The 17,757-nt window shown below is 40.4% G+C and overlaps 2 protein-coding genes and 1 pseudogene across 3 annotated transcripts in view; 1 reads left to right on the top strand and 2 right to left on the bottom strand.

The window, feature by feature from the left end:
• The window catches only part of LOC306962771 (uncharacterized protein), a 1,040,752-nt gene that overhangs the window by 862,746 nt on the left and 160,249 nt on the right, over window positions 1–17,757 (bottom strand). The gene's annotated exons all lie outside the window — the stretch shown is intronic.
• The window catches only part of guf1 (GTP binding elongation factor GUF1), a 35,989-nt gene that overhangs the window by 12,180 nt on the left and 6,052 nt on the right, over window positions 1–17,757 (top strand). The window lies entirely within an intron of this gene.
• On the bottom strand, window positions 99–16,588 carry LOC306962769 (sterile alpha motif domain-containing protein 9-like; annotated as a pseudogene). Its single transcript, XR_013794277.1, has 5 exons — window positions 16,570–16,588; window positions 11,006–11,720; window positions 9,435–9,711; window positions 6,608–7,345; window positions 99–3,013 (listed from the first exon to the last, which is right to left on the bottom strand). The product of XR_013794277.1 is annotated as a sterile alpha motif domain-containing protein 9-like (transcript).

Genomic DNA, 17,757 nt, shown 5'->3' with positions numbered 1-17,757 from the left:
GCCTATTGTACATGTTTTTAGACTTAGGGGAAACTAGAGCACCCTGTGCCATTCAGGGAACTGTGCATTTGTCATGTCAGCAAACAGAATAATCTAAGTGTACTATCAAACTGGTTTGATTAATTGACTCAATTCTCATTTTTAATATCGTAAGCCAGGGGTCCATTGATGGCAAAACCCAGGAAAAAGGACACCTTCTCGGTGCTGAAGCCACTTCTTGTGCCTAAAATCAGAGCTGGATGAACATGAACTTTCTGTCGTCCATATTCAGCATAGACTTCACCTTCTTCACTGGTTCCTCTGACTCGAAGGAGCTGGTCTTTGATAGACCTTTCTTTGAAGATGTCCCCACTGCGCCACAGCTGTGCGAGGTTTCCGCGAGACATTCCCTTAAAGTTTTCATCCAACTGTAACTTGGAAACAAGCCGTTTGAGTCCTGATCCTTTTGCCAGAAAGAGGTGGGCAACGGTGCTTCTGCTCTTGAAATAAGCAGACAGGAGCTTTCGGGACGAGTATCGGATTGCAGTGACATATGTTTGGATTTCTGTGGTTTTGTCTGAAGGACCAGGCCAGAACAGCAGCAGGGCCGTGTAGTACGGGTCTGGGAAGTTGGAACGAAGACCCACATCCTGCAGATTTTTGTGAAGCAAATCGGACAGTTCTTTGTAACTCAGTACATGTTTGGACTTTGGGTTTGAAAGGTGAAGAACAATGTTAGACAGAATGTAGTTGGTGGTTATTTTAGTCGCTTGGGGTTTGCTGCTAAACTGTCTGTTTTCATGCAGATATGCATATGCCTGTGTGATCTCCTCCATCTCTTTGGCTGGTGTTTCCAAATGTTGAATGATGCCTGAAAAAGTGTCTGCATTTTTCTCTTCCAAGAACAGTCTCCATTGTTCAATTCTTATTTTCAAAGCAAGTTGGGGGATTGCTATGCTGCTCTCTTTGCACTTGCTCTGGTTTAGTGCAAAACAGGGTGACATACTTTTTAAAATGTGCACAGACGGTTCTCCGGTTCTTTGAGTGAAACTCTGAACTGTTAGCTTTCAGGTACGTGAAGAAATATTCAAGAATTTCAAATGTTTCTTTTACGTTGTTTTTCAGATAAAGTAGAAAATGCTCATTTTCACAGATGACCTTCATGTATTGGTCATTGATTTCACTGTTTTCCATGTGCACACTTCTGATGGAATACTTCCTTCTAAAAAACTCCTTAGATACATCTTGCTCATTGGGTCTGTACTTTGAAAAAATGGTAATCGGCCCAATACCTCAAATACTAAAAACGCTATTTCCACAACTCCAACATAGCCGTAAATTGTGTACGACTTTCTGGGATAGTCTTGATCATCTTCTGGTTCTTCTTTAGTGTCATGAAGTGTTTTTGCAAGTTCTTGAGCCCTTTCAAAGGCTGATATTGCATTGGCTGCTATTTTAAGGTTTGCATCAAGATCTTCAGGAGTGTGGGATTTGTTTTGCTTTTCTCGTTCCATGTTGTGTTTTAAGTTACTTTTGTAAACCTGGGCGATTGTGTCCAAAGTAAATGGGTTTTCTGCTATTTTCTTTGCCTTTTGTGCCCATTTCAAAGCCTCAGGACAGTCCTGCTCGTTGATGTACAGATATCTGGCCAAGGCCTGGGGAATAGATGCACTGGTTTCAAACCTGGAAGAGGCTTTAACAAAAATGTCTTGGACAGTTTGTCGTCCTTGTTTGTTGTGGATTTGTTTAACAAGTGGTGAAAACGGTTCCCTTTCTCCATCTTGTTTCCGCTGTCGTTCAATCAGCATTTGCTCAATGAAAACCATAAGTCTGTTCTTAACCACACCAGTACTAAAAAAGAGGTCACAATGAAGGATCTCTGTTGTAATATCGCTCACTTTGAGCTTGTACTTTTTCTCCAGCTCTTCCACACAGGCGGTAGCTATTTGATTATGCAGGATTCGAACTCCCTTGTATCCTCCCCGGTCTTCAACCCTCTCTATGATGAGGAGGTTTGAGTATGGAACCATTCCTTTTAGCATACTGTCCACTTCCCATTGATACATTTTGGACCCAAGGAAGTCTTCACAGAGGGAGAGGGAGATTTCTGAATCAGCCACATATGTGCTAAGCAAGGCTAGAAAAGCGAATAGTCTGGCCTTCTTAGTGCTGATGTCAAAGTTCTCCAAAGTATTGGAGGCAAGGTCACTTGTGTAGCGCGAATCAAAATTACTTTTCATGAGCATGAAACTGTAAAAGTTTTCAGGTTTATTGTGAGTCTCTCCCAGCTCTTTGAGTTTCTTTTCAAAGTCCTGCTGCTCTTGTGGGGTCAGTGATGCAGTGAGATACTGACAGCGAGTTGTGCTGTGCTTTCTGTACTGGTCCCTTGGGCTGTGGTTGCGGACACAGTTGAGGATGATCACCTTACAGGGATGGGTGCAGCCCATGTTCATGTCAAACATGATTTTCTGAAGTAGATTTACAAGCTCATCTGTTTCTGTTTCCTTGGAATCATCCACTAAGAGTAAAACTGTGCACGGCTTTTCATTTTCAAGTTTCATAAATTTCAGGATTTGCTGAGCCACTTCCTCTTTCGAGACTTTGTTGTCCTTCAACACTGCACACCTGAGCTCTTTGCGTGAGTCCCACATGAGATGCATTGCCAGAGTGGTGGCTCCACAGCCTGGATGATGAAAGAGAGATAGAAGAACGCAGGTGTTTTGGGGATCCTTGAATTGAGTTCTGATCATCTTCTTCAGATTTTCATACTTGTCTCTCTTGATGAAGGGCCGCTCCATGTCTTTGTCACAGAAATAGAAGTTCCACCACTTTACTTTGCCTCCTCTGTAGAATTCCTCCTCTTGCTTCAGTTTAAACTGTCTGAACTGTTCGCTGCTCTCATCGTGGATGTTTTCACACTGGTTGACACACAGAACCTCCAGAGCAGTCATCAGGTCCTCATCTCTCTGCTTCAGCTCAACAAAGCTGAAGTCTGAAGAGGGCAGCAGTTTGATTGATTGATTGATTGATTGAGCTGTTTATTTGAGCTGTTTACATTCATATATATATTTTTTTACAGTTATTTAAACATTTCATCACAATTATGCTCAAAAGGAGTAGGCTGAAGCAGAGCTTATGAGTGCCTACCCCTCATTCACCATTATTAATCACCCTCGTGCTGTACATATTCAGTAGTGACTTTTTATATATATATATATATATATATATTTATTTATTTATTTATTTTTTCTCCTTTTTCCTTTTTTGTTCAACATCCTGTCAATTTGGAATTGATTTAGTTTCCACAAGCAAGTAGACGCATAGTAATCACGTGTGCACTTGCCAATGAATTACATTCAGTTCATTCTTTCAGTTATAACAAGTCATATTCACTGACATCATTTGTATTTTACCGTACATTGTATATTTCATAATGGAACGCATTGTACAGGTTATCAGTGAGCATCAATCTGGAGCGAGATACCTGTGTGGTGACATGGAGCATTTCTTAAACTATGTAATACCAATCATTACTGGTGGACCATTAGGTTAGAAAGTTGTCTATTTCTATGATGGAAATAAACAGATGGTTATATATCAATTCTGGTATCTTATTATGGTAGTTATTTTTTTTATTTTTTTATTTTTATTTATATTTATATTTTTATATATATTTTAATTTTTTTATTATTCCTTGCTGCTTTCTTATAGACATTATCATCTTCACAACTACAGAGTATTTGTGTGTGAGCATTTTTCATGGTTGGTGTATGTGCCCTATTCTGTGTAGTGCATTAAGAAACCAGGGTGTGGACCAGTTGATGGGGGGGGAGCCCCCATCCGACTAGTCCCACTCGGCTACCCTAGGAAGTTGTCTGTCTGTAGTCCTTTCTGTATGTTGCATTAAAAGACAGAGGCCTGTCGGCTCAGATTCTCTTTGGTTCTTGTGTGTGAAAATAGTAATGACCATGACAATGTCAACGGAGCAGCAGAGTGATTGAAGCATCATTTTCTTTCAATTTTCTATTTCTCTCTTTTTAGTATGGCCAGAATCTTTTTGGGAGCGTAATGGTTATGTTAGTAATGATTTGATCACACTATTTTGTTTGTCAATCCATTGACTAGTGGTTGAAGCAGTAATGTGTTGGTATTTACATGGTAAACTTTCTTCAGCAGCAATATGTGATCTCATTTATGAGCCAAGTTCAACAAGCACTCGGACAGAATGAACCCATGTGACTTATGATTTATGTTCATTAGCGTATTTCTTAATCATATTTATCTTATATAGTTTTTTAAATTGTTGTAAGTTAGAGGCGTTTTTTAAGTCATCATTTAAGTCATTCCATAGGTTCACACCTCTTCGAGTGATACATTGGGTCTTAAGGGTAGAACTTGCATACTGTATTTTGAAGTTAAGCATTCTCCTTAGATTATGTCCCCCCTCTCTGTCTGTGAAGAGTTTTTGTATATTCCCAGGAAGCTGTTTGTTCCTCGCTTTATACAATACTAATAATGATTTCAGCTTCACTAGATCTTCTAGTTTTAGAAGTTTGGAATTTAAAAATAGCGCATTTGTATGTTCCCTGAAACCAACATTGTGTACAATTCTGATAGCCTTTTTTTGTAGTCTATATATTGCCACCAAGTGGCTGCTATAGGTATTCCCCCAGACTTCTGAGCAGTAATTCAGGTAAGGGGAGATGAGTGAACCATACAAGTTGAGGAGAGATTTGTGATCTAGTAAATGTCTACATTTGCTCATAATAGCAATGTTTTTGACCAATTTTGAACGTATGCTATTTATTTGCGGTCTCCAGCTGATGTCGTGACTGAGGATCACTCCCAGAAATTTGTGCTCTTTTACTCTCTCAATTTCAACGTTATCTATTTTAATTTGAATAGGGATGTCCTTATTTCGTTTGCCAAAAAGCATCATCTTTGTTTTTGATATATTTAGTGATAATTTATTTGTATTTAACCACTTTTTAAGTTTATCTAGTTCTTCTGTGATCTCGGTCTCGAGCAGCTGCAGATCTTTGTTTGAGCACAGTATTGTGGTGTCGTCCGCGAATAGTACACATTTCAGTTTTGATGATTCATTACATAAATCATTTATATATATCAGGAACATTATTGGACCTAATATTGAGCCTTGTGGGACTCCACAAATGATTCTCCTCAATCTTGACCTGTGCTCTCCCATCTGTACATATTGCTGACGGTCAGTTAAATAAGATTTTATCCAGTTGTACGCGATTCCCCTTATCCCAAGTTGTAGTAATTTCCTTAGAAGTATACAGTGATCAATTGTATCAAAGGCCTTTTTGAGGTCTATGAATATACCTACAGAATACATTTTATCTTCAATTTTATCGGTTATATTTTCTATAGTATCCACCAGAGCAAGAGCAGTCGATCTATTGTTTCTGAATCCGTATTGACCATCATTAAGTAGATTGTGTTTTTCAATGAATCCATTCAGCCGTATGGCAAACAGTTTTTCCAGGATTTTGGATAACTGAGGCAGGATAGATATTGGCCGGTAGTTATTTAATTGATGACTCTCCCCACATTTATAAATTGGAATGACCTTAGCTATTTTCATTTTATTTGGAAATTCTCCATTTTGCATTGATGTGTTGCAAATATGAGTTAAGGGCTTGGCTATGTTACATATTACTTTTTTAATTATGGTCATATCTAGGTTGTTCCAGTCAGTTGACTTTTTATTTTTACACTCGCTGACTATTTTAATAATTTCATTTTCATTTGTTGCAGTTAGGAATAATGAGTGTACATTGCTTGTTATATTTGTGCGGTCAGCTTCATGCGTTGTTGCAATATTTGATGCTAGTTGTGGTCCTATGTTGACGAAATAGTCATTGAATGCATTTACAAGGGCTTCTTCATCTGTTATTTTACCACCATCTTTGATTATATACTCTGGAAATGCAGCTTTTTGATAATTCTTGTTTATTACATTATTCAATACCGCCCATAATCCTTTCATGTTGTTTTTGTTTTTTTCAATCAGATCTCTATAGTAGAGTTTTTTGCAGTTCTTTATTATATTAGTTAATTTATTTTTGTATGTTTTATATCTTGTTTCATTTCGCAATGTTCTTTGCCTTATATATTTTTTATATAAGGTGTTTTTCTTTTTGCATGCATTTACTAATCCTTTCGTCATCCACGGCGTAGTTTTCCTTCTCGGTGTTTGTATATATGTTTCCACAGGGCAATGTTGGTCATATAGCTGAGTAAATATGTCAACGAAACTATTATACGCTTTATTTATATCGTTTTCTTGTAATACGCCATTCCAATTTTGTTCGACTAGGCTTTGGTTCAGAGCCTTTGTTGAGTATTCAGATCTTAATCTGATCTTTTTTATAACTATTTCGTTTTCCTTTTCCTGTTTTACTCTATTTTCGAATGATATGAAAATTGGCAGATGGTCGCTGATATCATTAACCAGTATTCCACTTGTTATTCTGCTATTTAAGACATTTGTAAATATATTATCGATTAACGTGGCACAGTGTGCAGTAATCCTGGTGGGACGAGTGATCATCGGAAACAAAGAAAGGCTGTACATAGTATAGTAGTTTGACGGCTGACTGACTGGGTGGACCCAGGGCCATGATGGTTCCGTTGATTTCACTGAGACTCAGCTCGTTTATGGAGAATGGGCTGATGTCTGTGTCACATTTTTCCTGAATCAGCTTCTTCCATTGTGAAAATATGCTCTTGGACTCGCACAGTGTGACTATGTTTTTCTCTGACGTGTTTTTGTAGAAACATCTGTAGGTCTCAAACAGAGGATCTTTTTCTGTCTCTACTGGAGACAGCAGGACAAATATAATCAGGAATTCTCCAGGACATAAAACCTCCGGTTTGCAAATGATTGAAACTAGTTGTTCCACATCTCTACATAAAGTCTTCAGCCAGGTTTTATAGTCGAGGTCTTGGTGGGAAGTGTCTTCTAGGTCATTTCTTCCATTACAGAAAACCCAGCTAGTCTGCTTATGTAAGTTTAAATTCTTTATAACTACATCTGTTGTTCCTTGATACTGAGAAGGGTTGTGCAGGTTGGCTATCCTTAACTCTCTGTAGGAATGGCACACACCTCCGAGATGCACCGAGTCCGGGTCAAAGTCCAGCACACAGAAGAGTTTAAGTTTGGTCAGAAAGTGCAGGTGCTGCGCCTGGTCTGGAAAGCTCTTATTCAAGACAACGACAAACTTCCCATAGTTGTCCAGTGTGTTTCCTCCACATGTCAACAGATTCTTCAGCTTTTCCCCTTGATCAGCTTCAACTGGTATAATAGTCTTTGACTCCAAATCTTTGGACATCAGTAGACCTGTGATTAAAGTGATTATCAGAAGCCATATGGCAAAGCCTCATACGGATTGAACACTATGTGCACAATTATTACGCAAATGAGTTTTTTGACCATAGTGTTATTGTTTCTTCACATTTTCAAACACCGAACCATATAAAACTGAATAGGATTAAAGTGTCCTTGGTGATGGCGATGTTTGTAATGAGAGGAAGTTTGGTCAAAGCATGACCACGCTCTGAATCCGCTGTGCAAATGGGAAGGAGACTCTGAAAAATCACAAATTGTTAATAGCTTGTCAGAGTACTTTGACGATATTACAGCGTGGATGTCGAAGTACTCCAGGTGTTATTACGCCTCACAATATAGTGCTCCTTTCTATCTGCTTAGAAAAAGGTTAATTTTGTGTAGCTACACTTGGATCATGTAAAGTGTCACGTAACTGTATTTAAACAGGGAAAACGTGGAACAGCTTGGACGCTTCTAACTCTCTCTAGTTTGGAGCTATACCTATGCTGGGAGATGCTAAATGCTAACAACATTTGCATGACTGAGCACAGGGACAAAGACCAGACAGTTCATCAACTCGTATATGCTAAGGTAAGAACATATCTCAGTATGGAAAAACAGTGGCCTGTTCCTTGAACTCACCATGTTTTCTCCTGTCGGCTTTACTCAAATCTAAAAGCATCTAAATGGAACTGCCAACCTATACAAAGTTTCAATTCCACTTCCAAATTGAAATGATCTATCACTCAACTTCAATCATACCTGCCCACCCAGAGCTCCTCCTCCATTTTGCTGGCCTGAAAGTCAGAGTAGAGCTTTATGCCCATTAGTGATCCAGCTGTGATCCCTCTCAGCAGTCCGTCCAGAGTCACACTGACCGTCCGTCCAGAGTCACTCTGATCTCATCAGTCCATTCAGTCACTCTGACTTATTTCAGCCGATGTGTCTTGATCAATTGTGGTTGTGTTTTCTCACGCAATGTCACTAAGCTCTGAACACCTTGTACTTCTGGACAGTATATACAGCGGTTACAGCTGCTCAAATGATTCCTGGTGGCTTTATGCTTAATTTTTGGGTGGCGCGGATTGCGCTCGTGCCTCTCAGCAAGAAAGTCCCGGGTTCGATTCCCACCTGGACGGGGTCTTTCTCGTTTTAGTTTATTTGTTTTTTCAACAGGGACAATGTGCAAAAAACTATTAAAGATGCTTTGCACCAGATTTCACTTGGGCTAGTTTCCATCTGCAGTCCCTGAGCAGGTGAATTAAATTACAAAATGTACAATATGCATGTATATATATATGTATATGTATTTGTACTTAACCACTCAAATACAACTAATAATAATTAATTCAACCATTCACCCGTCACAGCCATCAGTCACTAAACACTAAAACATCACTAAAGGTCATATTTACATTCACATGCTGACACGACTGGTTTTCCAATAGCACTTTCCTTTTTTTGCGAGATTCGTCCTTCAGGTCTGGGTGGTGTTTGCATGCTCTCCCTGTGTCTGCGTTATCCACCGATCGACTACCACTAATAGGCCTCTATGAATGTCGTGTGTGTGTCTTTGTGAATGTATGGTAGTGATCAGAGGGACTGTTGCCGTAGATGTTTGCAGTCGCAACAGCGCTTCTGTCTGTCTCCTGCAAGAAGCTAAAAATTAAGTCCTTCCTTCCTTCACTTCGTCTTTGACAGTTACTTTGCCTCTTTTCTTGTCAACTCACTTCTCACGACCCTGTTGGCTAATTTGTCTGTGTGTGACAAATTATCTTTTTGATATTTCAAGAGTTCTGCGTCCCCTGACCAGCGATTAACATTTTGTAACTTTTCAGAGTTTTTTCAGTTGTTTTTTCCTTCCCATTTTGTGTGAGGGAAAATGGCTGCATAATAATTCACTTCATTCAGAGCTTGGACCTGCTTTGACCACACTTCCTCTCATTACAAAGACCACCATCACCCAGGAAGCTTCAATCAAACAGCCTATCAGTGTTTGAAAAAGTGAAGAAAAGTAATAATGGTCAAAAACCACACTCAATAAATGTTTTTTATGTTTAATTCTAGTTGAAAGTGAAAGCCGCTGAGTAGTTCTTCTTACCTGCTGCATTCTCCAGGTCTAAAGCGATTTCCTTTTTGTTAATCTTTTGCAGAATATCCACTGTGACCAGAGGTGCATCCTTTACATAGTGGTCACACAGTAATGAAGCCAGTTTTGTTATAGATACATTTTCTAGTTGACTCCATGGTATCTGCTTGTATTTGGACTTGTGGCATCTCAAGTAGAAACAAAATTGCTTCATTTCATCTTCCAGAAGGTCATTCAGAGCATTGTAAATCAAACATTGTAAATCTGAAAAACTTGCCGTCCCTAAAGCCTAAAATGAAGAAATAAATGAGACAGTCATACAACAGTTGATTTAATAAATAAGCAATTTAACACATTGAGTGCCGTGCTGTTTTTGGGATTTAGCTGTCGAGTGCCAACAATCCAGACAATTTTTCATGATATTTGTAGCACCACAGCATATTCTATGTTATAGCTATGGATACATGCTACGGCACGTTTGAAAGCTCACCATAGGTGAAAACAGTTTAATTCTACGTGCCGCGGTTCCTGAGATTCTGAGATAATTAGTGTTTTATGACACTAATTATAAAACTATATAATTATAGCACTCCCCGTTCTGATTAACTCCACTCTCCAACTTTCTCCTCCTCTGACCTCTCTGGACAGACACTAACATTATGGGAAGAGGCAAATACCTAAATATCTTCGTTTCAAGTCCATTTTTTAAGACAACATTGTCTGGTTCTCAGATTAAAGACTTTAACAGGATGTTTCTCAGCCGTCCATGGACCGATTTTAACCATTTAAAAACTCAGAGAAATGTTAAAATATCAACTGTTACAATTTTTCCATGTGAAGCTTTGTCAAACGCGCTCCAGAGAGCGAGAGAGAAGTGTCAGTTTTACAGCTGTTTACGCTACCAACACCACGCTCCCTCAGACAAAAAATAAAATAAAATAAATGCAGTAATATATATGAAATGTCCAGATCGTAGCTTTTCACAAGTTTTTGATCGTCATTTATTTCACTTCTGTTCATCACAGAGCTACCAAAATCACATATAAGGTGTACTAGACTGTCTAGTTCGCAATTAAAAAAAATCCAGCAAAAAATAGTTTTTCCGTTTTTGGCACTCAATGTGTTAAAGGAATAGGCCACCGTTTTTACATACTGAGATATGCTCTTACCTCACTTTAGCCGAGTTAATATATCCCCGTCTGGTCTTTGTCCGTGCGCTCTGCCAGGCAAACATGCAGTAACTCCTAAAGGTTATTGACGGAAGCGAGCGGGGGGAAGTCTTTAGGAGTTACTGTGCGGACGTTTTGCTCCTCGTATCATTACGCCTCACAATATAGTCCCCCTTTTTATTTGCTTATAAAATCGACATGCTACATTTCTGTGTAAATATACTTCGCATGAAAACACTTCACGTAACTTTATTTAAATAGGGAACGCGTGGAAGAGCTTGGTAGCTTCTATCGTGAACTTTTTCGGAGCTATATGACATGTGGGAGAGGCTGCGTATGTGCTCCGTTTGCCTGGCAGAGCGCACATCTCAGTATGTAAAAACGGTGGCCTATTCCTTTAAAACAAGGCATTACCTGCTCTGTTGTCTTCATGTTTGGAGCTGACCGAGGCTGAGGCGGTTTCTTCTGAGTTCCTGGAGTGTTTTGAACATACAGACTTTCAAAGTAAGTTGTGCTTGTCTTCTGTGGCACTGGTTGGACCACTCTTTCGACCACTGGTTGGGACACACTTGGCCTTGCCTGAACACACAGCTCTTTAGCCTCTTCTTCAGTAGAAGCAGCTGTTACAGGCTGCAGCACTGGCTCTGGTTTGTCTTTCAGTCGTCCAAGCTCTGCCAGAATCTTCACAGCTGGGCCTTGTTTAATGTCCAGATCTTTAAAGTCCTGCTTCTCAAAGCAAACTAGGCAGTCTCCTGACAGTTCTTCATCCAGCAGACGCCGAGCAGACTTCTCATAGAGCTTCACGTGCTGCAGTAGCCACTGGTTCACCTGCTCCTTTGACCAGCTGTGAACATACGCAGGATACTGTGACTCTGCTTTAGACTGTTCCTTCTCTAGTTTGAGATGATATGTGATTTTTACAGCAGGGCCGTGTTTAATATCCAAGTCCAGGATCTCACTTTTGGTGAAGTCCACCAAGTACTCCCCACAAACGTCTTCATCAAAAAACCTCTCTGCATAAGTGGAATTGACTTTGACGTCTGAAATGAGCCATTCTCGAACGTCGTCTTTGGTCCAGTCTTTGATCAGAGGTGGACGTTGACGCTTGGAGCAACTCATTGTGGATTATCTGGGGTGAAAAAAACAAAAATAAAAAAACAGACATTGTTTATTCATTTTTGTTGTAGAGGTCAATCGATTTGGGTTTTTCTAAGGCCCATGCTGTTTTTGGGGAATGTCTTGTCTAATAATCCTGTGTATGAAGCTTCTAAATTGTAAACTGTGTCAGTGTTGAACTGTGACAGCAGGGGACGCTGTATTAGGGGATATTAAAAAACATCCGTGTCCTGGCTTTCTCCGAAAAAAGTAAATGATCCTATTTTCTCCAGTCTCAGATTAATGGAGTCTTAATTTTTCTTGCAAACAAGATGCTACATATTATTTATCAATCTATTAATAAGCTAATACAAAAACATTAAACAAGGGTCACTGGACTTTATTACAATATCCTTATATAGCGAGATGACAGACATTGCATTAACATTAATCACTCACATAGTGATCTTATCATTGCAAACATGTTAGATCAGTTATTTCATAAACTAAAATACTTTCTACATTTGGCCGCTCTTTAGGCGAGCCAATATAGTTTCTGTCCCAGCCTTGATTAGTTGACATTAGCAGTAGCATGCGGCCGCTAGCGTTAGCATACTGTTGCTAATATTTTGCGTGACGATCAAAAAATTATCAACAGTTTAGAAGTTGCACTTGAATTTGAACAATAATATGCGTCAAAGTCTGGCAATTCTTAAAGGGACTATACAGAGTTTAAAAATGTTAAAACTACGTATTTTCATCCCCCTAAATGTTCCATGTTTCCATGTCCTAATATGTAGAATGAGCTCAGCACAACTGCCTCTAAAATCCAGCACTGTCACTCAAAAAGTCGGGTCCGAAGTGCCGTAGTGCCGTCATGCACGAGCTTAATATAGAGTTACGCATAAGACCTGAGGTGGCAGTAGTGAGTATAAACATGACCAACTTGCATCTAGTCTCTTTAAGGTATGTCAAACAAGAGGAAAAAGTTGACTCTGAAAGGTCAGAGGTCAGACAGATGGCCCTGCTCTCTCTTCTCTCTAACTTCATTTGGGGAGCACTGTCTGCTGTCAAGACTTTAAACTAAAGGGGATTGGACTCAGTTTTGGCACAATTTTGATATCAACCAATCATATGTGATGAAAGTTGAGGAGTCAATGGAATGCTATACATTCCTGATGCATATTCATAGTAGTAATATTAATGATGACCGTTTGACTGGTCATGATCTCTAAATTACGCTATTATAGATAGTGGACTAAACGCTACTGCGGTAAGACCTTTTTGTGTTAAGAGAAATTAAATTACTTCATGCTTTTAAAATCAGATGATTTAGAAAATGGTTAAATCGTAAAATCGAGTCCGCCTCCATGTCCTCCCAACGCTCCGCAGTGAAATGACACCAGCGGAGAAGCAGAGACCTTCTGACGATCTGCTGCTTCATCGCCTGTTGTGTTTTAAGAGGACACGCTGGACTTTTCTTTCCCACTTTCCTCCAGTCTGCTCCTGTGCCTTTCTCTCACTCTGCTCTGAGCGGATCATTTAACTCCGCCCCTTCCCTTGAGTCTCCATGGAGACGGTTGTCACTCACAGCAGAGGCATGAAGACGAGAAAACTAAAACACTTTTGAAAACTCTGTGGTTTATTAAGAAGTTTTACTTTTGAGAGCAGACGAGGAATATCTGAAACAGAAATATCCATTTCTAAATAAAGGGTTATGTAAGGATTAAACAACTCTGAGCCGTGCATTAGACGGTTATAATGCACGGCGCGGAGTCGAGAACACCACGATGCTCAGCGGAGTAATCGTAATTGTCCAGACTAGTAAAAAATTGAGATTTTATTTTTTGGCCATATCGCCCAACCTTAGTGTGAAGTGAACAAATTATCCCTCAGACCCTCCCTCACAATCATTTTTTTATAACTCGCCTGTACTAATCAACCAATAGGTCAGGTGTTTTTCATGAGCACAAACAGTTAAAGAGGCTACAGGCTAAACACTCGAGGTTAGAGAGTCAAGGCAGACCACAGGAGGATAAAGCGTGCAAAGAAAAGTAGTGTGTGGGACCATTTAGAAGGCACACAGTGAGTTAGACCTACCTTGGCCGGTGCATCTTTTACGCATTCTAAAGGTACCTGTTTTAGGCCTATCCATTGGTTTTATCGTGTTGCAGTCTAATAGGTACAAGATGGGCTTTGATTTGGAAACACGGTGTTCCCTCGTTTATCACGGGGGTTACATTCTAAAAATAACCCGCAATAAATGAAATCCGCAAAGTAGTCAGTTTTATTATTATATATGTTTTAAGGCTGTCAAACCCCTCACCACACACTTTATACACTTTTCTCATTACGGGTTCTCCCTTATGCCTGGTGTCACTGTTCGATTTTATTTGTCTAAAAAGATTTTTAGATAAACATTACAGACGTGGATGGAAACATCGTGAGCTCGTCTCTACTGTGCCCTTATTCAAACGAAGACAATCGTCGCTACGACCAAAGTTTTATTGTAGCAGTTTCAGCTTCAGAAGGCGACAGTTTAGCTGAGACGTGAGCGTCTCAGCTAAACTGCTAGCATGTGAGCGTCACATGCTAGCAGTGTAAACACAGAGTTGGACCCCCTCATGCCCAGCCTGTGTTGCTGTGACTCTGAGGTGCGCGGTGTGCGCTGACACTACAGAGATCCTCTCTGCAGTGAGAGGACGCTCACTCTACAGCGAGCCAATCAGGACGCTGAACACAATGCGTTTATGCCGTTCATACGCTCTACAAAAAAACATGCAAAAATTGTACTAAAAATAAATCTGCGAAACAGTGAGTCCGTGAAAGGTGAACCACATTATAGCGAGGGACCACAGTACATTACATGTACATTTCAGGAAGGATCATCAATGGTAACAGATAAAGTGATGATGATCAGATCATCATCTTTCTTTATTATTGTTAACACTACCTCAAACTAAAGCGACGTCTTTTTCTTTAATGAGCCGCGGCAATGTTTCAAATGAGCTTCTAACTTCTAACGCTAGACAAACGCCTTTATTTACAAAGTGATCACCTTGTAAATCTGAGATTTTTTATATTTATAAAGTGTTCACAAATATCTGATTTCAATCAGTCAGTAGTTTTTAAAATGACATTTTAGGTTAAAGTGTCCATTACCCAAAGAGTTCTGTTAGTCTGTGTTGGTCAACTGGACATTAAATGATGACGGTGTTTGATTTGTGTCTTTTTAAGTTCATCATCAAGTTATTCTTGTTTCTCGAGTCTTTGAAACTCTCAAACTCTGTAAAGGAATGTGTGTCCACATCTTTCTCCTGTTTATTTTGTGGGTCTGCTTGTCATTTGTCCAGTGGCCAATTTATTGCGGGGGATTTTCTTCTCCGTGACACTGAGTTCTGTGTTATGTCTTCACTCTGGTTTTCTGCATCCAAAGAAGAAGATTTGGACTGACCATCATTCTTACTGAGTGCCAACATAAAGTTATTGTGCTTGTTACACAATGGGGAAAATAGATGTGTGTGTTTTTATACAGTGTAAACTTCTGCTTTCAACTGTTCTTTAATATTATTATACCTAAAATTTAAATGTTTTTGTTTCAAAGCTCAATCAATCGGGCAGGAATGAGATCTGTAAAATCCCTGTGAAAAAAGCTTCCATATGTTAAGATGGGGCCCAAAAATCTGAGCCCTTCCAAACCCGGGCCCAAAAGCATAAAGCCTGACCAATAAAATCAAATTATTATTATTAAGCACACACTGCGCATTGCAGTGCATCAGCAGCACCAAGAGGTGCACGCCGTGTTACGTGCATTAGGCGCATTGAGTTGCCTTGTGTACAAAATGCGCGGTATAAATAAAGTTGCCTTGCCTTGCCTTACCCACCAAACCAGCATCACTCCACGCACTAGTCTCGCCAACCAGACTCCGCTTCTTTACAGAAGAGGGTCTGGCAACACTTGCGCTTTCAAAGGAAGTGACGCAGCGATATGGAGCCGACCGACCAATCAGAGCAGCTCCCTGAACGGGGGTCACGTTGTTGCGCCTTTGTTTTGTAGTTTTTCAACACAAGCAACCGCTTCACGTAATGCTCCGGTTTGCTTGTATTTTTAAGTTTTTCTGACATAAACGACAGAAGTCATTTACTGAACTCCGTGTGGCAGGAGCGCCATTGTTAATGTCCCAATGATACAACTTTCTTATCGCTGTTTCTGTCGTCACATCCGCTATGTTCTCATTGGCTGCTGCACTTCAGTTGTCCCACATTAGTCCCGCCTCAAGCAGTAGCTTTTCTACGACAGGGTCGCCAGACTAGTCTCCTGTTTATTAATTAATAAACATCAGAGATTAATCTGGATGCCAGGCTAACCGTGCACACCTCTCGGCCTGACCAGGTCTGTGCACAGTGCGGGGCAAGTCACGCACACGAGCAGCAGCACAGGTGTCAGTGTCCCTGTTCTTTGCATTTTCTCTCATGTCCTCCCTTGTTGTTTATAAACCTTGCACTGCATTTACAAAACTGTTGTTTGAATGGAATGAAAACGGCCCTAAAATTTAGTCTCTTTGTCTGCACATGCGCCCTGTGTATAAGATGTTGAAGAGAAAACAAACTAGAAATCTCTGCATTGACCTCTGCAAGAAAAATCACTGTTTTAACATGCAGCATCTCGCCTTAAAGGAAATCAGATTAATGTCAACGCTCAGATTTGTTTTACTGTGACGTCTTTCTGATTAGCTGATGTTTTGACATTCTGACGCTCCGACGTTCAGAACCATAGCAATCATGTTTGTACAGAGTTCAGTCAGTGTCTTTTATCTGCACAAATAAACTTTAGTGAAAGCCTAGTCTACCCTCTCTAATATCCAAATGTTCATCTGGCTCACCTGTTCAGACGACGTGTCTCTGTTGATCTCGGTCATTCCTGTCCTGTCTTTGAGCAAAGGAAGTCCAAAGGTTTGTCCATAAAAATGACAAAGGCAAAGACATCGACATGGGCATGTACGTATTTGCCTGTGAGGAGGTGGTTTGAATACAAAAGCTTTGTGACAGCAACGGAGGAAGTTACAAGAACTCAGTTGTTTAATTTCAAATGATTCCAGGACTTTATAAAACAATAAAAGCATAAACAAGTTTTAGTGGAAGGAAGTGGTGGAAGAGGTGTTTTGTTTAGATGAAGGGTCGTCTGCTGAGCTGTTTGTTTCTATTCTGTCCATGGGACAAACTGTTGGTCCTGTTCCTCCACTCTTCTTAATGCGTCTCATACTTTCATTTAAGTTTGGCAAAGTTTTCTCCTTCACTTTCTCGCTAAACATGCCAAACACGAACACATTTTTGCGTGTCTTTTCTAGCAGTTGGGTTAGTGTATCTGCCCAAATATCCAGGAGGCTCAGTGTATCCTCGTTGCTCCAGGTTTTTCCACGGCTCATTGTTTGTAGCATCCATCCAGTAATATAGCACTAACTAACCCTACGGGGGTCGAATCGCCATTCTGGCACACCGCCATTCCGACACACTGCCAATCCGACACCCCTCTATTGCGACATTCCGGCAATCCAACACTTTTTGGTATCGCAATTCCGACAGTCGTTTTGAGCGTATCTTTTTGCCTCCTCATGGCGATGGAGGAGTCGGCTCCCTTTCCCCCGTCCCCTTCCCTGTTCATCCCCGCTCTGACAGTCCCCACTGTCGGCCCATCTATGCGCATTTCTCCGTCCCTCTGCAGCGGCTTTGGGCAAAGGCAGTGACAGGTGTGGGCTAGTCTGTATTTTACAACAAAACAAAAGTCAGCAGGAAAGACGCCACGTAGACTGTTGGATGCGTGCGTTTTACACTCAGACAGGCTTGAAAGAGACTGTGAAGTGGATGTGCCGGCTCACAGCGCTGACCGAGCCACGTGCTCCCCAACTAAAAACATTGTTCAAAAACAAGTCCTTCTCCACGAAGCAGCGCGCATGGGAGTGTGTGTATGTGGGGTACTGTGCTTTTACTCATGATGCGCTCAGCGCTCCAGATAACCTGGAGCCCATCAGTATACTCGCATTTAGAAAAACATAAGTTTAACATAAGTTGCT

The sequence above is a fragment of the Gobius niger genome (genome assembly GCF_951799975.1).
Source record: "Gobius niger genome assembly, chromosome: 5".
In the NCBI taxonomy this organism is placed as follows: domain Eukaryota; kingdom Metazoa; phylum Chordata; class Actinopteri; order Gobiiformes; family Gobiidae; genus Gobius; species Gobius niger.
This window is presented reverse-complemented; position numbering and strand designations above follow the sequence as displayed.